Source organism: Panthera onca, chromosome F2, assembly GCF_046562875.1.
Source record: "Panthera onca isolate mPanOnc1 chromosome F2, mPanOnc1 haplotype 2, whole genome shotgun sequence".
Taxonomy (NCBI): Eukaryota; Metazoa; Chordata; class Mammalia; order Carnivora; family Felidae; genus Panthera; species Panthera onca.
This window is the reverse complement of record NC_138356.1, coordinates 57,744,372-57,770,082: the sequence shown is the minus strand read 5'-3', so window position 1 is coordinate 57,770,082 and position 25,711 is coordinate 57,744,372. Positions and strand designations below refer to the sequence as shown.

General features: G+C 36.9%; 1 protein-coding gene and 1 long non-coding RNA gene across 4 annotated transcripts in view; one reads left to right on the top strand and one right to left on the bottom strand.

Moving 5' to 3' along the window:
- The window catches only part of LOC144615142 (uncharacterized), a 40,701-nt gene extending 21,759 nt beyond the window's left edge, over nt 1–18,942 (bottom strand). Inside the window, exons 1-2 of one of the 2 annotated variants that reach the window (XR_013553628.1) lie at nt 18,638–18,942; nt 17,976–18,135 (exon numbers count right to left, since the gene is read on the bottom strand). This is a non-coding gene — a long non-coding RNA (uncharacterized LOC144615142). The remainder of the gene's footprint in view (nt 1–17,975; nt 18,136–18,637) is intronic. The other variant, XR_013553629.1, reaches the window with a different exon arrangement.
- CSMD3 (CUB and Sushi multiple domains 3) overlaps nt 1–25,711 on the top strand; it is a 1,245,616-nt gene that overhangs the window by 550,154 nt on the left and 669,751 nt on the right. The window lies entirely within an intron of this gene.

Genomic DNA, 25,711 nt, shown 5'->3' with positions numbered 1-25,711 from the left:
TTCACTTTTACACTGGTCAGCAGTGGCTGCCTCTGAACTGGGACTTGGGGCAGGTGAATCTGAGCACTTGAGACCTTTAACCTCCCTCTCAGATTGCTGTCATCTTGTAGGTCTCAGGATGTGGGCCCCATTCGTTCTCAAAGTTAGACATTTTGGAAGGGCTCATCTCTCAAGTCCATACCATCAGATTGGGACATCTGATGTGAGGTTCAAATTCTTTGATCCTCAGAGAGAAGCTCTAAGTTTTGAGTTTCTTCCTGGTTTTGGGTAACTGCACCAAGGGTAGGATTCATTTTATCCCAGCTTCTCCTACCCTCGTTGATGTGGATTTCTTCAGTTTGCAAGATGTGTAGTGGTCACTTAGCCAGCCTTTAGGTTTGTTGTTTTCTTTTTTTTTTACTTTTAAAAATTTTGAGTGTTATTTTTATTGCGTTGAACACCAAAAAAATTGATTTGATGACGTATATAAGTAGCTTTAAGTAATTTTGCAGATGGACAGTTTAAAAGCATGTAAAATTCTTTGGCCTACATACATTTTTCTTTTTTTTTTTCTTGGTTTTTTTTTTTTTTTTGGTTTTTTTTTTGTGTGTTTTTTTCAATATATGAAGTTTATTGTCAAATTGGTTTCCATACAACACCCAGTGCTCATCCCAAAAGTACCCTCCTCAATACCCATCACCCACCCTGCCCTCCCTCCCACCCCCCATCAACCCTCAGTTTGTTCTAGTTTTTAAGAGTCTCTTATGCTTTGGCTCTCTTCCATTCTAACCTCTTTTTTTTTTTTCTTCCCCTCCCCCATGGGTTTCTGTTAAGTTTCTCAGGATCCACATAAGAGTGAAAACATATGGTATCTGTCTTTCTCTGTATGGCTTATTTCACTTGGCATCACACTCTCCAGTTCCATCCATGTTGCTACAAAGGGCCATATTTCGTTCTTTCTCATTGCCACATAGTACTCCATTGTGTATATAAACCACAATTTCTTTATCCATTCATCAGTTGATGGACATTTAGGCTCTTGCCATAATTTGGCTATTGTTGAGAGTGCTGCTATAAACATTGGGGTACAAGTGCCCCTATGCATCAGTACTCCTGTATCCCTTGGGTAAATTCCTAGCAGTGCTATTGCTGGGTCATAGGGTAGGTCTATTTTTAATTTTTTGAGGAACCTCCACACTGTTTTCCAGAGTGGCTGCACCAATTTGCATTCCCACCAACAGTGCAAGAAGGTTCCCGTTTCTCCACATCCTCTCCAGCATCTATAGTCTCCTCATTTGTTCATTTTCGCCACTCTGACTGGTGTGAGGTGATATCTGAGTGTGGTTTTGATTTGTATTTCCCTGATGAGGAGCGACGTTGAGCATCTTTTCATGTGCCTGTTGGCCATCCGGATGTCTTCTTTAGAGAAGTGTCTATTCATGTTTTCTGCCCATTTCTTCACTGGGTTATTTGTTTTTCAGGTGTGGAGTTTGGTGAGCTCTTTATAGATTTTGGATCCTAGTCCTTTGTCCGATATGTCATTTGCAAATATCTTTTCTTGGTTGCCTTTTAGTTTTGTTGGTTGTTTCCTTTGCTGTGCAGAAGCTTTTTATCTTCATAAGGTCCCAGTAGTTCATGTTTGCTTTTAATTCCCTTGCCTTTGGGGATGCATCAAGTAAGAAATTGCTGTGGCTGAGGTCAGAGAAGTCTTTTCCTGCTTTCCCCTCTAGGGTTGGATGGTTTCCTGTCTCACATTAAGGTCCTTTATCCATTTTGAGTTTGTTATTGTGAATGGTGTGAGAAAGTGGTCTAGTTTCAACCTTCTGCATGTTGCTGTCCAGTTCTCCCAGCACCATTTGTTAAAGAGACTGTCTTTTTTCCATTGGATGTTCTTTCCTGCTTTGTCAAAGATTAGTTGGCCATACGTTTGTGGGTCTAGTTCTGGGGTTTCTATTCTATTCCATTGGTCTATGTGTCTGTTTTTGTGCCAATACCATGCTGTCTTGATGATGACAGCTTTGTAGTAGAGGCTAAAGTCTGGGATTGTGATGCCTCCTGCTTTGGTCTTCTTCTTCAAAATTACTTCGGCTATTCGGGGCCTTTTGTGGTTCCATATGAATTTTAGGATTGCTTGTTCTAGTTTTGAGAAGAATGCTGGTGCAATTTTGATTGGGATTGCGTTGAATGTGTAGATAGCTTTGGGTAGTATTGACATTTTGACAATATTTATTCTTCCAATCCATCAGCATGGAATGTTTTTCCATTTCTTTATATCTTCTTCAAATTCCTTCATAAGCTTTCTATAGTTTTCAGCATACAGATCTTTTACATCTTTGGTTAGATATTGCTAGGTATTTGATGCTTCTTGGTGCAATTGTGAATGGGATCAGTTTCTTTATTTGTCTTTCTGTTGCTTCATTATTAGTGTATAAGAATGCAACTGATATCTGTGCATTGATTTTGTATCCTGCAACTTTGCTAAATTCATGTATCAGTTCTAGCAGACTTCTGGTGGAGTCTATCAGATTTTCCATGTATAATATCATGTCATCTGCAAAAAGTGAAAGCTTAACTTCATCTTTGATGCCTTTGATTTCCTTTTGTTGTCTGATTGCTGATGCTACAACTTCCAACACTATGTTAAACAACAGCGGTGAGAGTGGACATCCCTGTCGTGTTCCTGATCTCAGGGAAAAAGCTCTCAGTTTTTCCCCGTTGAGGATAATGTAAGCTGTGGGCTTTTCATAAATGGCTTTTATGATGTTTAAGTATGTTCCTTCTGTCCCGACTTTCTTGAGGGTTTTTATTAAGAAAGGTGGCTGAATTCTGTCAAAGGCCTTTTCTGCATCGATTGACAGGATCATATGGTTCTTATCTTTTCTTTTATTAATGTGATGTATCACGTTGATTGATTTGCGAATGTTGAACCAGCCCTGCATCCCAGGAATGAATCCCACTTGATCATGGTGAATAATTCTTTTTATATGCTGTTGAATTCGATTTGCTAGTATCTTATTGAGAATTTTTGCATCCATATTCATCAGGGATATTGGCCTGTAGTTCTCTTTTTTTCCTGGGTCTCTGTCTGGTTTAGGAATCAAAGTAATACTGGATTCATAGAATGAGTCTGGAAATTTGCCTTCCCTTTCTATTTTTTGGAATAGCTTGAGAAGGATAGGTATTCTCTCTGCTTTAAATGTCTGGTAGAACTCCCCTGGGAAGCCATCTGGTCCTGGACTCTTATTTGTTGGGAGATTTTTGATGATTGATTGAATTTCTTTGCTGGTTATGGGTCTGGTCAAGCTTTGTATTTCCTCTGATTGAGTTTTGGAAGCGTGTGGGTTTTTAGGAATTTGTCTAATTCGTCCAGGTTGTCCAGTTTGATGGCATAAATTTTTCATAGTATTCCCTGATAATTGCTTGTATCTCTGAGGGATTGGTTGTAATAATTCCATTTTCATTCATGATTTTATCTATTTGGGTCATCTCCCTTTTCTTTTTGAGAAGCCTGGCTAGAGGTTTATCAAATTGTTTTTTTCAAAAAACCAACTCTTGGTTTCGTTGATCTGCTCTACAGTTTTCTTAGATTCTATATTTTTTATTTCTGCTCTGATCTGTATTATTTCTCTTCTTCTGCTGGATTTAGGCTGTCTTTGCTGTTCTGCTTCTATTTCCTTTAGGTGTACTGTTAGATTTTGTATTTGGGATTTTTCTTGTTTCTGGAGATAGGCCTGGATTGCAATGTATTTTTCTCTCAGGACTGCCTTCGCTGCATCTCAAAGCGTTTGGATTATTGTATTTTCATTTTCATTTGTTTCCATATATTTTTTAATTTCTTCTCTAATTGCCTGGTTGACCCATTCATTCTTTAGTAGGGTGTTCTTTAACCTCCATGCTTTTGGAGGTTTTCCAGACTTTTTCCTGTGGTTGATTTCAAGCTTCATAGCATTGTGGTCTGAAAGTATGCATGGTATGATCTCAATTCTTGTATACTTATGAAGGGCTGTTTTGTGACCCAGTATGTGATCTATCTTGGAGAATGTTCCATGTGCACTTGAGAAGAAAGTATATTCTGTTGCTTTGGGATGCAGAGTTCTAAACATATCTGTCAAGTCCATCTGACCCAATGTATCATTCAGGGCCCTTGTTTCTTTTTTTTTTTTTTTTTTAATTTTTTTTTTTAACATTGTGTTTATTTTTGAGACAGGGAGAGAGAGAGCATGAACAGGGGAGAGTCAGACAGAGAGAGACACAGAATCTGAAACAGGCTCCAGGCTCTGAGCTGTCAGCACAGAGCAGGGCCCTTGTTTCTTTATTGACCGTGTGTCTAGATGATCTATCCATTTCTGTAAGTGGAGTGTTAAAGTCCCCTGCAATTACCACATTCTTATCCATAAGGTTGCTTATGTTTGTGAGTAATTGTTTTATATATTTGGGGGCTCCCGTATTTGGCGCATAGACATTTATAATTGTTAGCTCTTCCTGATGGATAGACCCTGTAATTGTTATATAATTCCCTTCTTCATCTCTCGTTACAGCCTTTAATTTAAAGTCTAGTGTGTCTGATATAAGTATGGCTATTCCAGCTTTCTTTTGACTTCCAGTGGCATGATAAATAGTTCTCCATCCCCTCACTCTCAATCTGAAGGTGTCCTCAGGTCTAAAATGAGTCTCTTGTAGACAGCAAATAGATGGGTCTTGTTTTTTTATCCATTCTGATACCCTATGTCTTTTGGTTGGCGCATTTAGTCCATTTACATTCAGTGTTATCGTAGATAGATATGGGTTTAGAGTCATTGTGATGTCCATAGGTTTCATGCTTGTAGCGATGTCTCTGGTACTTTGTCTCACAGGATCCCCCTTAGGATCTCTTGTAGGGCTGGTTTCGTGGTGACAAATTCCTTCAGTTTTTGTTTGTTTGGGAAGACCTTTTTCTCTCCTTCTATTCTAAATGACAGACTTGCTGGATAAAGGATTCTCGGCTGCATTTTTTTTCTGTTCATCACATTGAAGATCTCCTGCCATTCCTTTCTGGCCTGCCATGTTTCAGTAGAGATCTTTCATGAGTCTTACAGGTCTTCCATTATATGTTAGAGCACGTTTATCTCTAGCTGCTTTCAGAATTTTCTCTTTATCCTTGTATTTTGCCAGTTTCACTATGATATGTCATGCAGAAGATCGATTCAAGTTATGTCTGAAGGGAGTTCTCTGTGCCTCTTGGATTTCAGTGCCTTTTTCCTTCCCCATATCCGGGAATTATTAAAGATTATTTCTTTAAGTACACCTTCAGCACCTTTCCCTCTCTCTTCCTCCTCTGGAATACCAATTATGCGTAGATTATTTCTCTTTAGTGCATCACTTAGTTCTCTAATTTTCCCCTTATACTCCTAGATTTTTTTATCTCTCTTTTTCTCAGCTTCTTCTTTTTCCATAACTTTATCTTCTAGTTCACCTATTCTCTCCTCTGCCTCTTCAATCCGAGCCGTAGTTGTCTCCATTTTATTTTGCAACTCATTAAGAGCATTTTTTAGCTCCTCCTGGCTGTTCCTAGTCCCTTGATCTCTGTAGCAAGAGATTCTCTGCTGTCCTTTATACTGTTTTCAAGCCCAGCGATTAATTTTATGACTATTATTCTAAATTCACTTTCTGTTATATTGTTTAAATCATTTTTGATCAGTTTCGTTAGCTGTTGTTATTTCCTGGACATTTTTCTGAGGAGAATTCTTCTGTTTCGTCATTTTTGATAGTCCCTGGAGTGGTGCAGGACTGCGGAGCACTTCCTCTGTGCTGTCTTGAATAACTTGAGTTGGTGGGCGGGGCCGCAGTCAGATCTGATGTCTGCTTTCAGCCCACCACTGGGGCCACAGTCAGACTGGTGTGTGCCCTCTCTTCCCCTCTCTTAGGGGCAGGGTTCACTGCTGGGTGGCGGGGCCCGTCTGAGCTACTTGCACACTGCCAGGCTTGTGGTGCTGGGAATCTGGCGTATTAGCTGGGATGGATCGGCAGGGTGCACAGGGGCAATAGAGGTAGGCTCAGCTCACTTTTCCTTTGGAGATCTGCTTCGGGAGGGGCCCTGCGGCACTGGAAGGGAGCCATACCTGCTGTAGGGATCCAATGGCAGAAGCACAGCGTTGGATGTTTGCGAGGTGCAAGCAAGTTCCCTGGGAGGAACTGGTTCCCTTTGGGATTTTGGCTGGGGGATGGGCGAGGGAGATGGTGCTGGTGAGCGCCTTTGTTCCCTGACAAGCTGAGCTCTATAGTCTGGGGCTCAACAACTCTCTCTCCAGTTGTCCTCCAGCCCTCCCGTTCTCCGAGCAGAGCTGTTAGCTTATAACCTTCCAGATGTCAAGTCCCTCTTGCTGTCAGAACACACTCCATCAGGCCCCTCCGCTTTTGCCAGCCAAACTCGGGGGCTCTGCTTTGCTGGCGGGCTGCCCCTCGGCCCCGGCTCCCTCCCGCCAGTCCTTGGAGCGTGCACTGCCTCTCCGCCCTTCCTACCCTCTTCCGTGGGCCTCTCTTCTGCGCTTGGCTCCGGAGACTCCATTCTGCTAGTCTTCTGGCAGTTTTTTGGGTTATTTAGGCAGGTGTAGGTGGAATCTAAGTGATCAGCAGGACGCGAGGTGAGCCCAGCGTCCTCCTACGCCGCCATCTTCCCAGGATCCCCCAGGTTTGTTGTTTTGTTAAAGAGGAAATTGTTGCCTAGGTAGCTGTTTACCCAGTGTGTCCTTGGGAGGAGGTGAGTTAAGGATCTTCCTACTTCACAATTTTGAACTGAAACTCTCAAGGAACTTCTTTATGGATTGAATATGAAGTAATACAATTAGGAATAGTTAATAATTCTACAAAAAACCTTTTATAAAGAAAATGCTAATTTAGTCTGCAGCATATACAAGTCCTTTCTTCTATTTCTACCTTTGATTTATCAGTGATTTGATAGATCTTTTCCTTCTTTCTCCTACCCCAAATTACTTGCCTCTCCTTTAGGTTACCCATATTGTTTAAACAAAAAAGCTCATTATTCAGATATTTCTTCTTGTGTTTTATTTCTTATTTTTTCCTCTTATTCCCATTTTACTACATTACTATGATCCATCTCCTGTTACATAATTAAGGTCACATCACTTGTTCCACTTTGTCTAGGTCACATAGCATTTCCATGATAACAATGGAAATTTCTTTAATAAAAATCCATATACTCAGTAAAACATTGTTTTTATATGGAAGTTATAGAATACTATATCTGAGTAACTATCCAAATGCAGCATGGAAAAATATGACAGATCTGACATTGAATTTTGCTTTTATGTTATGTTATTTTTATCATTTATATATCACTAGAAGATACATCACTAGAAGACATTCTTAATATTCTTCTTTATAATTTGATATTTCAAAAACTTGTCATTTAATAAGATGTGGCATCAAATACATAAAATAACCTCATTTTTATAGATTTGGAAAGTAGTATACATAAAATATTCCCACATTACACAAGCCAAAATGCTTGCCTTATTCATAAATAGTTTTATTCATCAAAAATTATTTTCTAGTTGCAATATTTTAATATATTTCAAAATATGTGTATTTTAAACTGTATTTCAGTGAAAGATTACCACAATTTAAATTATTTGCGGCCTCTAACTATTCCTTGAATCACCATTTCTTGTTTATATTTTTATCATAACAGTGCAATAGCAGCTTGTATTTTCCTCTCTAGCAATAAGGAGTCCATGAGAAAATAGTTGATAAAGTATAGATAAAGTGCTAAGTTCCTCAGAAGGTATGCATAGTATGAGTACTAAGCCTTGTTATTTATTTATTTATTTATTTATTTATTTATTTATTTATTTTTAAGTTTATTTATTTGTTTAGAGAGAGAGAGAGAGAGCATAAGTGGGGGAGTGGCAGACAGAGAGGGAGAGAGAATTCCAATTAGGATCCGCACTGTCAGCATGGAGACCGACTTGGGGCTCGAACTTATGAACTCTGAGATCATGAGCTGAGCAGAAATCAGGGGTCGGATGCTTAACCAGCTAAGCCACCCAGGTGCCCTATTTTCTCTTTAGATTGCCTATCCATGTTGAATATTTTCATAAATCACATTTTTCTAAATGTCTTATTAGCTTGGATAACACAAATGGAGTAACTTTCAAAAATCTAGCCCCACTGTTTTTCTATATATTTATACAAGTTAAAATAGATTATTTTAAGGGGCTAGTTTTAATATGGTAACATTGTTCTGAGCAATTTGGGCTCCAAGAAATAATGGAACGTTTATGCTTCCATTACTCTTTCAGATCTACGTAATATGTCTTTTAAGGAATCTTTTCAAACATGCCAGAAACACATTTCCATATGGACAACACTGCAAGCCTTAATTGCTTTGGTCTTAAAACATAATACGAGAGGAAGGTTGCAATGGAGGTTTGCTCAAATTCAAGTCAGCAAGCTTTTCTTAAGCATTTTTGGCTTGATGGTGGAAAAAAAAAATGGTGTCTGCCTTCAAGAAATAGAATAAATTCCAGTATGGTGATATGAGAAAGCACACAACTGAATATCATTCAAGTCATATGAGCTAAGAGAGCATGGATTTAAGTTACAGGAAAACAAGGAAGATGAAAATCCATTTGAAGACTGGGTAGGATTCTTGTAGGAAAAGACTGGCAATATCACATTCTAGGAAGAGAGAATAGCATGTGCTATATTGCTGAGCTGATAAAGGGTAGAGGCATTTGGAAGAACAGTTTTCCTCAAGCAACTGGTTATTTTAAGAGAATAGTAGCTTTTTAAAAATCCCTTTTTTAAAAATACACTTCGCACAACTAAAATGATCTATTTTCTGTAAGAGGCACGTCTAGCATTCTGTAACACAATATGGCAGAATTGGAAGTATAATGTCAGAAAGTTCAGTTTCGACTGTATTAAGGAACTTAAATGCTAGAATGCAAATGTATAAACAAAGGGAAAAGAGAACCAAATTGCAAGCCCTGGGTTCAGGCCTACCTTTTTTACTGCTAAGGGCACAAACTTTAGGCCTAGAGGTTTACTCATTAGCAAAATAGGAACCTGGACAGGTATAATCTTTTGATAAGTAACAAAGTAACAGTTTTGAAAGTGTTTTTAAGCTATGGTTTGGTATATGTCTGTGTGTGATAATTGATATTATATAATTTCTTACACCATGAGCTATGAGGAGATACAAGTTTTTTGATTGAGGATAATATAGCAGTAGCTGTGCAATAAAAACCTTTATCTGAAAACTAAGTGTAATACATCTTGTAATAGAAGAGGAAGCCATTGCTGTTGTCCAGATGAGAAATTTTAACAATGTAAAGTAAGATGGAGGCAATGAGAATTGAAAGGGAACAATTGATGAAATTAAAGAATTAGACTCAAAGGGTTGCAGGGTTTGGGGAAAGAATGAAGATTTTAAAATCTTTATTCATTGGAAAAATCATACTAAAATTAGGAAGAGAAAAGTAACTTGGCATTTACTGAACTCTTCTTTAGCCTGAGTACTTTACCAGGAAACGTTGTAACTTTTAGATACCTAGACCTTCACTATAGCGGTACAACCTGATGTTATTCCATTTTTATTAAAAGGGAAACAGATCTTTGGGGAGAATAAATGGCTTCTCCACATCAAGTGAAAAGAATAACAGGACTTAAAATTAAGTTCATCTAATTCCAAATTCCATACTCTTTCATGTGTAATAGTGTATACTTGTTTTAGAAGAAAGACTAGTTCAGTTTTTAAAAGTTAAAAATAAGTGTCCAAATTTCAGAAAAAATGAAAATAATAAAGACCTAAAACAAACAAACAAACAAATGAACATGGAACATCATGATTGTTGAAATCTTCAACAGGTGATGGTATTCCTAAGGCAGAATATATAGTAAAAGAAGACAGTTTTGGAGAAGGAACATGGAGCAGGGCTTATTTTTTAGGTAATGGGAAGAGGAAGTAGATTCAAGAAAAGAGTGGCAAATAGGTGGTAGGGTGACTTAACTAGACTCAGGGAAATCAAGATACTCCTTACATCACTAAAGCCAAAAAAGAGGTTACACTGGTGACAGAAGAGTTGAGGGAAATGGGGATAGAGAATATTAATTTAGGGATGGAGAATCATTGGTAACTTAAGAGATGATGCAAAACAATTAGATTACAAAATATTAGGAAATAGCTGTGTGAAATTCTATTCTTTAGGAAACTTTTGTGTTGGGGTGCCTGCGTGGCTCAGTTAAGCATCCAACTCTTAATTTCAGGTCAGGTCATGATCTCATGGTTCTTGAGATCAAGCCCCATATAGGCCTCTGCACTGACAGCGTGGAGCCTGCTTGGGATGTTTCTTGCCCTCTCTCTGTGCCCCTCCCCTCCTCTCAAAATAAATAAACATTAAAAAATATATATTTGGGGCGCCTGGGTGGTGCAGTCGGTTAAGCGTCCGACTTCAGCCAGGTCACGATCTCGCGGTCCGTGAGTTCGAGCCCCGCGTCAGGCTCTGGGCTGATGGCTCGGAGCCTGGAGCCTGTTTCCGATTCTGTGTCTCCCTCTCTCTCTGCCCCTCCCTCATTCATGCTCTGTCTCTCTCTGTCCCAAAAATAAATAAAAAACGTTGAAAAAAAAATTAAAAAAAAAAAAATATATATATTAAAAAAAGTTTTTTGAAGGTAGAAGGGACACCTCTGGGAGTTTCTATGTATTAATGATCTCTTTGCAATCACCAAAGTAAGACATATAAGTGATTAGACTAGCATACTTAGAAACCTTATTTTAGGAGAACAGATGAAGGCAGGTCCACGTTCAAAAGTGTGATGAATTTATATCATGATAGTTTCTCTTGACTATAGTAGTGTTTTAATATTAACAGATGAGAGGTATGTACCCTGCTATTTCATTACAAGGATATATCAGTGTTTTAATACTGCAAGTAAAAATCCAAATTTTGTAGCCAAAATTGTTCTTTCTTCTCAAGGTGAAGACAAATTCCTATCTTTGTCTAGTGATATATCTTTAAAGGGAAGGCATCAAACAAGAACTTTCCTACAGAAGGAAACTCTGTGTAGGTAAAGATTCCAAAAACTGAGCCTTCTCAGACATTTGGTTATCATTTTAAGGGACATTTAAATTTTTAATTTATTTTTCATCATAGAATTTCCTGGCAGTTTCTATGTCTTTTTGGAAGCATTTCAAATAGGCATTTCAAATTAGAAACCGGGCTTTTAAGATTTCAAAACACAGCTGTTGGGAGTCTCACCTTGGAGATTAGCACACACAATGGTAGGCAAATCATAGTATGTCCCATAAGATATCTTCTCCAGGGATTTTTTCAATAATTTCCTCAGTGATTATAAAAATATTGATTTTATGCATATAAGAATATTTTTATTTTAGCAACTGCTGTCTGTAAATCATTAGTTTTAGGATGAGTTTGAAGTCCTGCTATTAGGTCATGTGATCAGAGAAAGTAATGGAGAAATGCTAAAGGTGTAGTTACACATAAAAAGGTAATATAAATCTCACTGGTAATGTTAAATGTATAGTAATTGTTAGATTTTTCAATATGGTAATATTGGTGCCTAATTCACTTAAACTTTAGTCCTCAAGTTAAAAAAATGAACATAATAAAAGTAACTATAACTAGATTAATCTGTTTTTAGTTGCATAATAATAATTTTTTTAAAACATGCAAATTGTAGCAGCATCAACCTAAAATGTGAGGGGGGAAGTAAATGTGTAGTTTATTAATTCTATTGAATTTTCCAAGTTAAGTTGTTATTGTTTAAAATAAGGTATTGTAAGTTTAAGATATATTATGTAAGTCTCATGGTGACCACAAGGGGAAATCCTGCAGTAATTACACAAAAGAACATGATCAAGAAGTCAGAACATATGGATACCAAAAGACATCAAAACACACAAAAAAAGATGGAAGGATAAGAAACAAGTAACAATAGATCCACAAAACAACCAGAAAACAATTTACAAAGTAACAATATTAAGTCCTTGCCTATCAATAATTACATTACATGTAAATAGATTAAATAGATTAAATTAGATAAGTCACAGAAATAGCTGAACAGATAAAAGCATGAGAGCCAACAATATGCTGCCTATGAGACTCACTTTAACAACAAACATGGATGATAAATGAGTTAGTACATCAAGAATATATAACAATTGTAGGGGGCCATGGGTGGGTCAGTCGGTTAAGCATCTGACTCATGCAGGTCATGATTTCACAGTTGTGAGGTCAAACCTTACGTGGGTCTCCATGCTGGGCGTGGAGCCTTCTTAAGATTTTCTTTCTCTCTCTCTCTCTCTCTCTCTCTCCCTCCCTCCCTCCCTCCCTCCCTCCCTCCTTCTGTCCCTCCCCTGCTGGTGGTCTCGCTCTCTCTCAAAAAGAAAAAAAAATATATATATATATGAATTATAAATATTTATGTGCCTCAAATTGGACTAACTATATAAAGCAAAAATTAAGACTGGTCAAAGGAAAATAAATTAGTAATACAATAATACAATACAATAATTGGAACTATTATAGTAACACTATTATAGTACTATTACTATAGCGGTACTATTATTACAAAAATAGTAATATAATAGTTGGGATTTGAATGTCTCTCAACAAGGATAGACTGATCATCAAGACAGAGAATCAATAAAGAAACAATGGTTTTGAAAAGACTGTAGAGCAAATGGACCTCATAGACATACATAGAACATTCTATACAACAAAGAAGAATCCATATTTTCTTAAATGCATATGAAGTGTTCTCTAGGATAGGCCATGTGTTAGGCACAAAACAAGTCTTAGCAAATTCAAGAAGATAGAAATCCTGCCAGATGTCTTTGCTGACCACAATGGTGCAAATTGGAAATCAATAACAAGAGGAAAACTGGAAAATTCACAAACACATGGAAATTAAACAACACTCTCCTGAGCAACCAGTGAATCAATAAGAAGTTAAAGGGGGAATTAAAAGCTTTGTGAGAAAAACAAAACTGGAAATACAACATACCAGAACTTACGAGATACAGGGAAACAGTCCTAAGAGGAAAGTTCTTACGATAAATGCCTACATGAAGAATCAAGAAAGATCCCAAATGTACAACAAACCCTCCACCTTAAAAAACTAGAAAAGAAGAGCAAACTTAGCCCAAAGTTAAAAGAAGAAAGGAAATAATAAAGATGAAAGCAAAAATAAATAAAATAGAAAACAGAAAAATAATAGAAAAGATTAACCAAGCTAATAATTAGTTCTTTGAAAAGATAAAATTGGCAAGCCCTTAGCTAGAGTAACCAAGATAAAAATGGAGAAGAGGACCCAACTCAAGAAATCATTCCTGAAAAAAGAGACATTACAGTTGATAACAGAAATTCCAAGGATCAGAAAAACTATTTAATATGAAAAGTTTTATGCCAATAAACCAGAAAACCTAAGAAAAATAGAAAATTCTTAGAAACATTCAACTTACCAATCCTGAATCAGAGAGAACACCCAAGTAGACCTCGTATTAAAGAAGATTGAATCAATGATCAAAGATCTCCCAACAACAACAAAAAACACCCAGAACCAGATGGCTTCAATGGTGAATTTGCCAAACCTTTAAAGAAGAATTAACACCAGTATTTCTCAAACTCCTCCAAAAAATTGAAGAGGAGGGGACATACTCAAATTCATTTTACAAGGCCTGCATTATCCTTATACCAAAAACAGGAAAAGACACTGGTAGAAAAGAAAGCCTTTTTAGGTCAATGTCTCTGATGAATGCAGATGCAAAAATTCTCAGTGAAATACTTGCACACAAAATTCTGCAGCACATTAATAGAATAATTTGCCATGATCAAATGGGATTTATCCCTGGATGCAAGGATGCTGAAACATATGAAAATCAATGAATATGATGATATCACACTAGCACAATCAAAGGAAAGAATCAAAAGGTGCAGAAAACACATCAAAATTCAACATCCATTCATGATAAAAACTAGATTTAGAAAGAACATGCCTCAACATAATAAAGGCCATATATGAAAAACACACAGCTAATATGATACTCAGTGGTAAAAACCAGAGCTTTTCCTCTGACATCAGGAACAAGACCGGGATTTCCATTCTCATCATTTCTATTCAACATAGCACTAGAAGTCCTGGCCCCACCAATCAGACAAGAAAAAGAAATACAAGGCATCTATATTGGTAAGGAAGTAGTTAAACTGTTACCATTTGCAGATAACATGATACTATACACAGAAAACTTTAAGACTCCACCAAAACACTATTAGAAGTAATGAATGAATTAAATTGCAGGATACAAAACTAATACACAGACATTAGTTGCATTTCTATAAACTAATAAGGAAGTATCAGAAAGAAAAATTAAGAAAGCAATTCCATTTGCAGTTTTACCAAAAAGAATGCAATACCTAGGAATAAACTTAACCAAGAAGGTGGAAGATCTGTACTCTGAAAACTGTGAAACACTGATGAAAGAAATTAAAGATAATACAAGCAAATGGGAAAATAGTCCATGTTCATGGACTGGAAAAATTGATATAGCTAAAAGGTCCATTCTGCCTATAGCAATCTATACATTCAATGCAATCCCTACTAAAATACCAACAACAGTTTTTACAGAATTAGAACAAATGATACTAAAATTTGTATGGAATCACAAATGACCCTGAATAACCAAAGCAATCTTAGGAAAGAGAAACAAAGCTGGAAGTATCACAATTCCAGATTTCAAGATTAACTACAAGGCTGTAGTAATCAAAACAGTATGGTACTGGCACAAAATAGACACATGGATTGATGGAACAAAATAGCCCAGACATAAACTCACACTTTTGTGGTCAATTAATTTATGACAAAAGAGGCAAGAATATACAATGGGGAAATGATTATCTCTTCAGTAAATGGTTCTGGGAAAACTGGACAACCACACGGAAAAGAAAGAATCTGGACTACTTTCAAACACCGTCCACAAAAATAAATTCAGAATGGCTTAAAGACCTAAATGTGATACCTGAAACCATAAAAATCCTAGAAGAGAACACAGAATAAAATTTCTCTGATATCAGCTGTAGCAGTGTTTTTCTACATATGTCTCCTAAGGCAAGGAAAGCAAAAGCAAAAATAAGCTATAGGGACTAAATCAAAATAAAAAGCTTCTGCACAGCAAAGGAAACCATCAACAACAAAAAAAGACAACATACTTAACAGAAGAATATATTTGCAAAGGATATATCCAATAAAAGGTTAATATCCAACTATATAAAGAATTTATAGAACTCAGCACCAAAATAATCATCATCTGATTACAAAATGGACAGACAACCTGAATGACTTTTTTTCGAAGAAGACATACAAATGGCTAACAGACACATGAAAATATGTTCAACAATAGTAATCATCAGGGAAATGTAAATCAAAATCAGAATGTGATATCACCTTACACCTGTCAGAATGACTGAAATCAAAAAGACAAGAAGTGACAAGCATTGACAAGGACATGGAGAAAAAGTGGGAAAAAAGTTGGTGGGAATATAAATTGATACAGCCACTGTGGGTAATGGTATGGAGTTTCCTCAAAAAAGATAAAAATAGAAATATTGTATGATCCAACAGTTTCACTACTGGGTATTTATCCAAAGAATGTGAAAGCACTAAAAAATATATATGCATCCCTACATTTATTGCAGCATTATTTATATAGCCAAGATGTGGAAGCAATTCATGTGTACATCAATAGAAGAATGGATACAGATGTATATATGTGTGTATACACACACACACAGGAATGTTAAATAGTCATGAAAAAGTATAAGGTTGTGACATTTGCAACAACCCGAACGGACCTAAAGAGTATTAATAAGTCAGGCAAATACAAATAACATATGATATCACTTATAGGTAGAATGAAAACAAAACAAACATACAAACAAAAATAATCAGACTTACAAATACAGAGAATAAACTGGTGGTTGGCAGAGAGGAGAAGGGTGGGAGATGGGAAAATGGGTAAAGAGGAGTGGGAGATAAAGGTTTCCAGTTAAAGAATGAGTAAGTCAGTGGAATAAAATTTACAACATAGGGAATATATTTAATGATGTTGTATTAATGTTATATGATGACAGTAGCTATGCTTCTGATGAGCAAAATATAACGTATAGAGTTGTTGAAACTCTATGTTGCACATCTGAAATTAATGTAACATTGTGTGTCAAACTATACTCAAATATAAACAAACAAATAAATATTGTAAGAGTAAGATTTTAAAAACAAGATTCTTGTTTTTTACAGAAGTATAGAAAACACTCCTAAAGTTTATATGGAGCCACGAAAGACCTCGAATAGCCAAAGAAATTTAAAAAAAGAAAAAGCAGGAAGTATCACACTTTATGATTTTAAGCTATGCTATATAGATATAGTCATCAAAACAGTATGGTTCTGGCATAAAAACAGACAATTAGAGCAATGGAACAGAATTGAGGCCCAGAAATAAGCCCAAGCATTTATAATCAAATAATATTTGACAAGGGAGTGAAGAACACTCACTGGAGAAAATGCAGCCTCTTCCGTAAATGGCGCTAGGATAATTGGATAGTCACACAGCAAAGAATGAAAACTGATCTAAATCTTACACCATTTACAAAAATTAACTTGAATTTGATTAAGGACTTAATATTAGACCTGAAACCATGAAACTCCTAGAAGAAATCATAGGAATAAATCTCCGTGACATAGGTCTTGGAGATGATTTTTTAAATCCGGCACCAAAAGAAAAAGAACAAAAGCAAAAACAAGCAAGTGTGACTACATCAAACTAACTACAGCAAAAGAAACCATCAACAAAGTGAAATTATGGGCTATGAAATGGGGAAAAATATTTGCAAATCATGTATCTAATAAGAGGCAAGTAGCCAAAACGTATGAAGAACTCATACAATTGAGTAGCAAAAAAATAATGATAATAGCAATCATTATCCAGAACATAGTGAATTAAAAATATGGGCAAAGGACCTGAATAGACATTTCTTTAAAGAACATATGAGGATGGCTAACACACTCAATATCACTAAACTTTGGGGAAATGCAGTATACAACTGCAATGAAATTTAACCCCGCACCTATTAGAATGGCCATCCTCAAAAAGATAAGAGATAACAAATGCTGCCATGCATGTGGAAAAAAGGGAACCTTTGTGCACTATTGGTTGCATTGTAAATTGGAACAGCCACATGGAAAACATTATGGAGGACAAAAAATTAAAAATGGAGCTACCATATGATTAAGCCGTTCTACTTCTGGAACCTATCCAAAGGAAATGAAAATAATAACTGAAGAGTGATAGCCCCCATCTTCATAGCTGGTTGCTACAGATACAGAGCTGAAAAGGGGGTTTTCAATTGTGTAGGAGGAAATGGAAATAAAAAAAATATATATAATACAGTGTGATAAGTACAATTAGATAAATATATCCAATATACAGAGAAATAAATGATTACCTCTTTGGGGAATATAGGGAGGAAGAGCTGCCCCAAAGGAGATGACATCTTCACTATGTTCTGAAAATGGATAGAAGTTTTCCAGATGGACAAGAAGTTTAGGAGAGAATTTCAGGATGAGTGTTGAGCATGTGCACTGACCCAGAACAGTATACCATGCAGCATATCTGAGGGCAGTTTGTATTGCTGAGTATCAAGTACAAAGTGGGGTAGAAGATAAAGCCCAAGAAAGAGATTGACAAGTAGACAAGGGAATGGAATACATTCCCGATTGATGGATTAGCACCATAATTCATACTTTACTCCACAAACGTGTAATTTTAACAAAACAAAAAGGCAAAGGCAAAGTGGTGTATCATAAGATTACTTCTAAGCTCCTTTAAATAAGCTATTGCAAGTAAGGGAATCCCCAATGGACATTTTACAGATAAAGCTTTATTTTTCCCAAATAACACGAAGTCCAGAAGAAGTACTTACTGTCATACCTTCAGCTTCTTAGTAATACTATTGGATACAGGGCCTCTTTCAGCCTTTTTAAATCTTTTCCACATTCTTAGCAGATTAGTTTTGAGTCTTTAGTGATGGTCTCATGATGGCAGGATGGCTGTTATTATCCTTGTTCCAGATACCAATTCCTCTTTTAAAAAAGGAAGGAGGACTAATGTCAAAGAGTTTTCTCTTTTCGAGACCTTGTATTTTTGTTCAGGAAGAAAAGTCTTAGCCAACTTCCATTTCATTGTCCAGAAATGGTCTTCACGCACATCTTTGAAACAATAGCCTAGCACATGAAACACAAGTCTTGCCTGGGGCTGGCATGAGCATATCCTGAATAAATCAGGGTTCTGTTTAAGGGGTAGGGGGCAATTTTTGAAAGGGAATGGGTAGGGTCTGCCAGGTACAGACAGCATAAGATGGCATTTTATGAATTTTTGTTCTCGAATTTTTGTTCTCAGTTTTGTTCTCGAATCTCATATGTTCCCAATCCTTTATCTCTTATCTACCCCACTCCTTTCAACCTGGACTCACACATGCACGTGTATACACACAGACAGAACAGACTAGACCATATTCAACTACTGTGTTCTTCAGAAACTGTCATGCCTGTAACCCCTATAAATTTTGTACGCTGCGTTTCTTACCTAGAATGTCTGTCTTCTCATTCTTTGTTTGGCTACATCGGCTTAACCTCCAGTATTAAGCTCAGGTTTGAAGCCCAACCAGCCTTTATTAGGCAAATTCCCTTCTTTTTCTACAACAATCTCCATACTTAAAATGTGGTGCTGTAATTTTTTTTTCTCTTGGTCTATCCTTGTGTGTCCTTAAACTTTTTGGGAAGAGGGTCTCATGCCTCCTTTTAATATTATATCCTCTGTATCACCTTTGCATAGAACCTCACATACATCAGTTTCAGAAATCTTGGTCAGCAAGCATCCTATTTTGTTAGACCTGCTTGCATATAAGAAAAAAAATTCTTTTAGAATATAAGTGGCTTTAATCAAGCAGATATTCACCTATTCACGATTAAATTTGGGGCTTTGATTGTGTGTTAGACACCTGAGGTTGTAACTCCTAAGTAAACACTCAGTGAATGTATATTGAATAAATAGATTAATGAATATATGTTTGCAAGCGTAGAAGTTTCTGTCTTGGATGGCAAAAGTGATGGTAGTGTTCTGCACTAAGACTAGAAATAAAGAAGAACGGGTTTCAAGTAGGTCAGCTCATTTTGGGACATTTTGAATTCGTGGCCTTTCTGTGGGACATTCAGATGGTTACCAAAAGAGATCAAAAACAGAGATACAGATTTCTAGAAGGAGGTTGAAGCCATGTGTAGCACATGTAGCAGTTGCCCTTGCGGGGGTATCCCCACCACACTCAAGATTCATGTACCTGTTCACCCAAGGGCTTCCAGCTGTAAACACCTGTGACTCCTATGGGGTGGCCACCTGTGGGGGTGTTATGCCCAGAATTCGTGATCCGCAAAGACCACTAGGGAGCCGAGTCCGATGCAAACGCAAAAGAACCTTTATTCGAGCTAGCTCGAGCTCAATCCCCTACCTGCACAGACGCAGCGGTGAGATACCAGGGAGAGAGAGTGAGTTTCAAAAGCACAAAGGTTTTATAGGGGTCTAGGGGCAGTTGGTGAGGTAATGGCTGTGGCCTCAGCCGATTGGCTGGGGAAGGGTCGTGGCCTCGGCCGATTGGCTGGGGAAGGGGCTGGGGAAGGGTCGGAGTCCTGTTACGCAGGTCGCTGGGCGTGTTTTGATCAGGAAGTTTGAACGGGTGAGCGGGAGGTTACTCAAGGGGAGGAGGCGCGGTCTGAGGTTTCTGTGATTTTCCCGGAAAAGGGGTCATGTCGGGGACATAGTCACTCAAGGTGGAGAACACAGAACAAGATGGAGTCGGCCAGCATAGGCCCGCCCTTTCAGGGGTAATGGGGAGTGACTCCTAACAGGTATGGAGTTTCTTTTGGGGGATAATACAAATATTCTGAAATTAGATAGTCATGTTGTATAACTTTGTGAATCTACTAAAACCCAGTAAACTGTACACTTTAAAAGTGAAAACAGTGTTTGCAAGTAAGTGGGTGAATGAATGGGTGTCTGCAAGGGTGTGTGTGGGGGAGGGGTCAGTTAGGTTGCAAGGTGGTGATGGGTGCACACATTGTGGAAGATAAGGTGGAAGAGGCAGGAAGCAACCAGACCAAGGACAACCCTCACTTTCTGTCCCAAAGATCTCACACTTTGGCCGGAAAACAAAATGTGGCATCTGTAGAGCTTTTTATGATACGTAATAGGAGCTAGTATTTATAAACTGTATTCAGACCGAGTGCTCCCTTCATTGCTAGGTCTACTTGACCCATATTCCCAGCTAACTACTAAGTTGTTCACCCTCTTTTTTTCAAGTTTTTATTTAAATTCCAGTTAGCCTACCCTTTGATGTCAGTTTCAGGTGTAAATTTTCAATTCTCATCTAAAAATTTCAGTAGAAATATTCAGTTTCCTCAGCTTCACCTTCAGACGCATGAGGTATGGTCGGAACGTCTGAGTATATAACAAGACCCAGCCCCCTGGGACTACAACGTCAATGGCTCCAGACACACTTTGACAAACCCTGCTATACAAAAATAAATAGAACTCCAAAGTGGTGTTTAATGTTCTGGCACAGGAAGCTCCCCCTTGTTTTGGATCATGGTGTTGTTAGCGTCTTAGTCATTTTCTTCATGGTTCCAAGGCCCAACGAAATATGCAACACTTCCATTTTGTCTTACAGTTTATGTTCCAACAACCTAGCATCATGGTCCACCGCACTGCTTCTCCAACCTTGGATCAGATGGCGTATCACCACTCTCATTTCCTGTTTTGCGGTGAAATGGTGCGGTAGACTTGCTTTTTATTGCAGCAACCACTGAAAATCCCACTTCACAAAGATATGATGCCATTGACAAAAATCTAGTGATCTAATATTGAAACTGAACTCTCTCATGCTAGTGGTTTGCACCATGTACCATAGATGTCTGTGTTTCCTTCAAAACTTTGAAGTACTCTGCAGACACCCCTGTGGGTCACTGCACCAACCTGATGTGCTCAACCCAGTCTGGGAACTGCAATTGTATCCAGTAAAAAAGGGCAGAGAAAATGTACAATAAAAATGCATGCTGGCATTTTGTTTTGCATTTTAGTAAGACCTGTTGCCCAGGGCGGGTACTTCTCCATCCATTGTTAGAGTCCAGACAAACAATGTGGTGTTTGTAACTATATTACAAAACACCTGCGAATCAGCGTATCTTTTCTGGCTCTGCAACTATCATGCCTTATCCTAGCGTTTCTTTCATTCAGCAAACACTTCTTATGTACTTAAGTAGCAGACACTGGGCCAGACCACAGATGTAGGCGATAAAAGGGAGACTAAGACAGATTTTTTTTTCCCTTTTAGAGTTTACAGGCTTCGGCTTGTATTCCAGTGATGCATAAAAAGTCTCTGCCATTCTGCCCAGCCCTTTATCAGACCTCTGTATACCTGTCTGCTGTTTGTGAGAGTGTCTTTTTGTGTCAAGTAGCAGAGATACAATGAAAACTTTGAACTATTCATTCTATGTCATGCCCCCATAGAATGCTTGGGACTTCTTTTTCTTTTTTCTTTTCTTTTCTTTTCTTTTCTTTTCTTTTCTTTTCTTTTCTCTTCTCTTCTCCTTTCTTTTCTTTTCTTTTCTTTTCTTTTCTTTTCTTTTCAAGTTTATTTATTTATCTTGAGTGAGTGAGAGAGAGAGAGAGAGAGAGAGAGAGAGAGAAAGGGACACGGGAGGAGAAAGAGGGAGAGAGAGAATCCCAAGCAGGTTCAGCACTGTCAGTGCAGAGCCCAATGAGGAGCCGGAACTCATGGACCATGAGATTATGACCTGAGCAGGAATTAAGAGTCAGCCAGTTAACTGATTGAGCTACCCAGGCGCCCCAGGGACTTAATTTTCTTTTAAAGCTAATTCTGTAACCAAATGTTGAATTATGGACGTCCTTTATTGTCACATACTACTTGATAATTTATATAACTTTATATTTTATTACAATATCTGCTTGTACAGTTTTCCTCAATTTTATAGCTGTAAAACAAAAAGCTTAGAGAGATCTGGTATTTTGTGTGTCACTCTACTTTCCACCTCCTATTTTGAACTTCAGAAAGCTGATACTAAGACTTGCTCAATATTTATGAAAGCACAATTTCTTGGTTTTATTTTTGTTTTTCACCAGAAATGTACTTTTCCTGTAAAATGGAAACATTGATTGCAAAGTTATTTCGATCAGGATAATATAAAGTTCATGATATACATATTTGAGGAACTGCATTATAGCACAGTCACTATGTTAAATGGGAATGATTTAAAAGTTAGGCAACTACACCTCACTTCAAAGTTAAACACTCTTTATTCATTAAAGAGGCACAACTACATAAAAACACAATGAAATATTTGAGGTATATTTGTTGTGACATTTTACTTTAACAAAGAGTAGATGGATTCATGGAATGTTACAGCTAGCATGTACCTACAGATAATCTAATCCAATCTGCTCGAAATTTTCCTCAGTGGGCTATAATGTTAGTAAAGCTGAATGTGTAAAATTGACTTTATTTTATAGCATAGGCTTAACATAGGAGTAGTAACTTAAGATGCCAAATTTTCATTGCCGACATTTGCAATAATTAATTATTAATTGTCAGCATCTCGGTGTTGGATTTTAGATACAAACACTAAGTGTGGTTAGTCAGTGCTCAGTCTCAGCGGCCCTCCCTATTTGTAAAACATTAAGTGGTTCACAAACAATGAGGTAGTTACTTTGTGTGTTAGTCTCTGCACTCCAAATATCACCCACAAAGTTCCTTGTAGATTACTCTTGCATCCTTCTTATTTCTTTGGCCAGAGAATAAATGACATGGATAACTGCTACAGGAGTAGATCAAATGGGATTTTATATATAAAAAAAAAGTGATTTGTAAACTAAAATGCCATATTCAAGTATTAATTGCTAATATGCTTTTAAAAATATTCTAGAGTCGCCTGGGTGGCTCAGTCGGTTGAGCATCCGGCTTCGGCTCAGGTCGTGATCTCACAGTTTGTGGGTTCCAGCCCCACATCGGGCTCTGTGCTGACAGCTTAGAGCCTGGAGCCTGCTTCGAATTCTGTGTCTCCCTCTCTCTCTGCTCCTCCCCTGCTCATGCTCTGTTTCTCTCTCTCCTTCAAAAATAAATAAATAAAAACATTAAAAATGTTCTAAGATTTTAAAAAATACAAAAACTTGATCACCTTGGATAGTTTAAAACATCATGTATTCCAATTTTAATTTATCTATGCCTCTGAAATGTGTTCTTACTCTGAGATAGATTTTCTTTTATTTAAACCTCCACTTCCGTCAGTTTATTCCTCTATCACAACTATTCTTTTTTTTTTTTTAATTTTTTTAATGTTTATTTATTTATTATCAAGAGCCCAAAACGGGACTTGAACTCATGAGCTGTGAGATCATGACCTGAGCCGAACGAAGTCAGATGCTTAACTGACTGAGCAACCCAGGCGCCCCTAGGACAACTATTCTTAAACAGAGGGTCATACATAGTCCTTTGGCAGGGAGGTTTGCAATGAATTGGCACCATATATATATACATATATGTATGTATGTACATGTATGTATATATATGTATACATATATACACACATACACACATATATGTTAGATACTTTATATATATGTCATATACCTCTGTATTTTGATATATGCTATCAAAGTTTGATAACATAACCTCTGAAAAATTAGACAAATAATGTTATTCCTCTAACACAACTGTTCTTAAGCAGAAGGCCATACATAATCCTTTGGGGGGCATTTTGCAATGAGTTGGTTACCAATGCTAAAATACACACACACACATGCATATATATACACATATATATACATATATACATATATATGTATATACACACTTACATATATATAGATATATATACACACAAATATATATATTTATATATCAAAGTTTGATAACGTAAGCTCTGAAAAATTATTCAAAAAGGATTATCTTCATTGCATTACTTAGTTCCCAGCTAATATGAGTGCACGGATGTGGGGAGAGAAGTAGAAAAGCAACAGGTACAGTTAGAGCTACAGTGCCAGAATTATGATGTTAACTTTGCCTTATTTTATGATGATGCCTCTCTGAGGCACATTTTATGGATATGTTTTCATGTGAATTACAAAACAGCATGTGGTGGAAGCCATTAGGAAACTTACCAACTTAACACCACAGCATTAAAGTTTTTTAGACCTTACTTTTGCCACTGATTTCATTTTTCATTGTCAGGGATTATATAATCAGATTCTAATTTCTAAATGCATCAACCACTTTCCTTTATGTTTCTTTTGTATTCTTTTGTATTGTTATAGCAATAAAATTTGTGCCACACCCATTATAGCTTTTCAATTAATACTATTTGAAAAGTTTATTATTTTCATAATTTTAACTTAGTCTCATAAAACATTTTTAACACAGTACACAAGTTTGTGTTCATATTTTTAAATAAATTTTATTTTGTCACTGATTTTTGTGATTTTTCTGAATATTTTGCTCTTTCTAAACCTTTTTGCTACTAACCTTCAAAAACACTGTTTACTAATTTCTTTTCTTTTTTTTTCTGTCAAAGAATATCATTATCCTACCTTGAGCCTTTCTGTTTATAACTCAGTTTTGGATCTGTACGATACTTATAATGTACAAACACTGTGCCTATACAGGATTAAACCTCTATCAAAAAGTCATATTCAATCAAGAAACAAAACCTGATCTAGTGAATGTTGAATAGAAGATGTAAAAAAACAAAGACAATTCAAAACAAACAAGCACACAGTGGCAAGGATTTATCTCATACATGCCAGGAACAAGAAAAGAAAAGAAACAGTATCAGTATAAAAATAAGATTTTTAGTTGTTATTTTTTTCATAATTGCACTGAATTTTGAAATTTTGAAATTTTGAAATCTTATTAGGTGCAATAGCAAGGATTTTCGAGGAGGCAATTTTGAAGAGTTCTGAAGAGATGATGAATTAACTTTGAAAGTTAAGGACAGGGCTCCATGATAATAATCATTATTCTTTTCTCTGAAGGTGTAAAGTTCTAACTCATTTTAATGGCTTTATTTTAGCTTAGTTAGCTTTTTTAACTCATGAAGAGCTGTCCCCATATGAAAACCCACGTTAATGTGCTCACCTAGTGTTCCTTTGTTTCTTTCCGACCAAACTATTTTGTTGGGATTGTTTCTTTTTCCAGGATATTATCCTGATTGGAATTGCCCCATTTCTCAAGCAATTGTGTTGTTTCATGAAAGTATATACATATATTAAATAAAACCATACGAAAGACTGACTCCTAGTGATAAAATTTAGGCTGAAGTGAAATGAAGTATTGGAAGGTTGGGGCAGGTAGCAACATCACCTTCTAGATATTCTGTCAATGCATACAGAAGTCCAAATTTGGGGAGACTGAGAGGGTAGCACTTGGTTTCAGTATTGATTGAGATAGTGAGTGACTTTTAACCTCGCACCACTGAACAAGCCAAGGTACCCAAGGTCAGTATCCAAACTGATCATAGCCAAGAGTGCAACAAAAGGCAGTAGATCAGGAGACTAAATTATAAAAAGGCAGTAGATCAGGAGTGTATGAATGCTGAA